General features: G+C 54.5%; 1 pseudogene; it reads right to left on the reverse strand.

The window, feature by feature from the left end:
- Positions 1-1,501: 1,501 nt before the first annotated feature.
- LOC116661549 lies at positions 1,502-3,365 on the reverse strand (annotated as a pseudogene).
- Between the last annotated feature and the right edge of the window lie 229 nt (positions 3,366-3,594).

A 3,594-nucleotide genomic window follows, 5' to 3' on the forward strand; every position in this document is an offset into this window, starting at 1 on the left:
AATGGGCATTCAATGGAGGGTCTTTTAGATTATCCTGGAAGATTCAATTCAGGAGGAGAAATACATTTATGAATAGGTGGGGGGATTCCATCCTGAGCTTATATGAAGTCTTGCTTCCAATGAAACGCTGTTACAATAGATGTGCTGTGTTGCAATGGCAGCAACACTGTCATAGCTCCATATGGGTTATTGTTACACAGATGATACCTGTTTTCGGTCAATTTCAGCAGAGACAAGAAGGCAGAATTTCAGCAGCTTTGAATTCAAAGCTCAGAACCTTTCCTGGCCCTGACTTGGCTGTTGAAACATGGCCCTTGGTGATTTCAGTGAACTCTCTGTGGCACCGTGTGCGAATTATCAGAGGTGATAACCTGCACACCAGAGTGCTCTGTTCTCCTCTGTGGCTTCTTTGTGGTGGAGATGGATTTTGACTCAGCAGAGCAAAATGTAACGTTTGTCTATGAGTGTACTTCAAAACCCAAACAATCAATTGTGATTGTGTCTCTGCGATGGTCAATTTTTTGTGTCAATTTAGGTGGGCCATGGTACCCAGATATTTAGCCAAATGCCAATCAGGTTGTTGCTGTGAAAATATGTTTCGATCTGATGAACATTTAAATCAGTAGACTTTTTTTTTCAATGTTAACTGTGTTTATTTTTTTTAAATAGTTGGAAACTAATAAATGCAATGAAAAGAAGCATCTTGGTGACTGAGTAGACCCACTTCATTTAAAAAATCATTGAGTTACTCTGCCCCAGGCTAGGGGTGGGTGAACATATGGCAGGAACTTCCCTTCCACTGGATGCTGGCAACTGGAGTGATCTTTTACAAAACACGTTTTTCTGCATTTTTTTTCTCGTGGAAGCTGGAAGCCAGGAAGAGCACCCTGCTTTGAAAAGAGATCGTTTGGTTCACACAGTTGACTTTGGTTTATTTCAACAGGTAAGAAAGTGGTCCCCAGTTCTCCTGAGGAGAAAGTGTGTTTTCTGAGTTTTGAACAAATCGGTTTCCTTTTCTGTTCAGGTAAAAGGTATAATTCTTTCCCTCCGGGGTTCAGTTGCTCCTCCTCAGAAATATTCTTCGGATAAAGTGTCTCTGGGTCTCGTCCCTTGGTGGCCCCACACCTTCCATGTGACACGTGACAGGCTGTCTGCCTGCGGGGTCAGCAGGTGGCATGTCCTTGGACGTGGGCGTCAGTCTGACTCTCTGAACTTCAAGTTCTCATAATGCAGCTGAAAGTAACCTCTTAAAAAAATATAAAAGGGAGCTAACTTGGGCTCTCTTAGTAAGGCTAGCAAGCTGCTAATTAAATAAGCAGAATATGACTCATAAGCAAAAAAAAGTGCACTTTTAAATAAATAAAAATAACACAGAGAGACGGTTAAAACTACAACCCAAAAGATGAGCAGATTATTTGGGGTTAGTCTTGGGGACGGGGGGATGATGACGACAGTTACGGTCCGTTTGGTTTTGCCGAGTCCACGCCCGAGGGCCCCGACGCGGGCATCTCTGAATTCCACGCGGTCCCCGCGCCCGTCTCCGGGTGTGTCAGCATCCCACACGGAGGACGCCCGCACCTGATAATCACTCAAATGCAGAGGGACGAGCTCGCTCCGACTCCTGCTGCCCAAGCCAAACAGACAGAGAGAAACGGTGGGCTCTCTCCCCCTCGTCGGTTTGACTCATCCGTCAAGGTCTTTCTTGCCCTTTAGGGAAATCTTATCCTCATCGCAACCACTCCTTCGGTGGTTGCAAAAGGCTCGCCCTGGGGGTTCATGTTTTCTTGCTGCTTGTTCTCTGCTTCTGTTTGCGGAGGTGGGCTTCGATCTCCTGCCTGAAGACCAGCATCCCCAGCTGCCCGTGGAACGCCTCGTTCATGGCCTTGCCTTGGACTGCATGCACATCCTGTACTGCCCGGGGGTCAGCTCCTGCACGCAGCGCTTCTCGTGCCAGAGATGGAAGAGCCTGCGCACGGGCGCGCGCACCACCAGGAGGCTGCTGTGCAGGTACTTGCGGTACAGGTGCACGTCCTCGCCGCCCCAGCCCCTGATGTCCAGGTCGAAGCCCCCTGTGTTGATGAAGTCCGACCGGAACTGGCACGTCATCCCAAACCCGAAGTCTCTCCAGAATCCGGTTTCCTTCTTGATAACCAGCTGCTGCTTTAAGGGAGGGACCACATCGTGGTGGTCGTATATTATCTCCGGATTGTACTGACTGAAAAGGACCGGGTAGCATACCGTCTTCCCTGGCTGCGCGTTCAACCGGCACATGTTGAGGAACCTGGAGGTGAAGCAGATGTCCACGTCGCAGAAGAACAGCAGCACGTTGCTCCCCTTCCAGAAGCGGGCACCCACGTCCAGTCCCTTCCCTCGCGAGAACTCTCCGTTCAGCTAGATGAAGGTGAAGTTCCTGAAGTTGGCGGCTTTGGACGTGTTTTCGAGGATTCCTTTGACCTCGTTCACTTTTTCTTTTCCAAAGTAAACGACGGTGAGATGAATTCTCCCATCCTGTTGAATGCACATCTCCCTGAAGTTGTGCATGAACTGGCAGAACTTGTCCACCCTCCTGGCCAGCGGCACGATGACGTTGACCAGCGTGCTGGCCATGTTCAGCTCCTCGTTCTTCACCTGCATGATGGGGCCGAACGGCCGGAACAAGACCAGGCGTCTGAACTCGTGCTTGTGGTCCCCTCGGAACGTGAGCTTGTACAGAGTGCCTTTGTCCTTTTCTGTGCGGTAGATCCCTTCGTTGAAGTCCGCGGCCGTGTAGGGGCGCTGGTCGGGGCTGCGCTCGGCCGGGCTGTTGAGGGCCCCCACGGGCGACTCGATGGCCTACGCCAGCTCGTCTCGCTTGTCCTTCCTCACGGGCTTCTCCGGGTGGCGGGTCAGGCCGGTCTCCAGCTGGTACACCTTCTGCAGGGTGTAGCTGTCGAAAGGCACGGCGGCATACTCGGTGGCCTGCTTGAGGCTGGCGTGCACCTCGGCGAGGTCCACCTGCGAGCGCAGGAAGGCCAGCAGGTCGGCCTGGGCCCTCCCGGGGGCGCCCGCCAGGCGCTGCGCGCCCCTGAGCTGCTCGCCGCGCTCCTGCAGCTCCTCCTGGAGCTGCGCGATCTGCCTCTTGAGGCTGCCCATGTAGCCGCGCTGCTGCTGCTGCTCCTCCCAGCCCTGCAGGGCCGCCTCCTTCCCGGTGGGGCCGCCGGCCCGCGGCAGCCTCCGCTGCTCGTCGTCGCCCTTCGGGGTGCAGGCCAGCATGTGGAGCACGGAGACCGCGCAGCAGAGAAGCACGAGCAAGACCACCACCCGCGAGACCCAGGCCAACAGCCCCCGGCGAGCCATCCTCACTCCGGAGTCGGCCCTGCGGTAGCACCGGCGGCGATCATCCCAGGACGCCCGGCCGGCCACGGGCGGCCCTGGACGAGGCTACGGGCAGCACGCATGTGGGGCCCCCGGAGCCGCTCTATCCATTTCCGTCTACACCGCGTCTTGCCCCTGCGAGTCCGGCACCACGGGGTGCGGCTTCCCGACTTCCAAAGGATGAAGTTGAGGGCAGAGGCGACGAGTCAGGGGAGCCCTCAAAGGTTTCACACGCATTCC

Source organism: Camelus ferus, chromosome 35 (genome assembly GCF_009834535.1).
Source record: "Camelus ferus isolate YT-003-E chromosome 35, BCGSAC_Cfer_1.0, whole genome shotgun sequence".
Lineage (NCBI taxonomy): Eukaryota > Metazoa > Chordata > Mammalia > Artiodactyla > Camelidae > Camelus > Camelus ferus.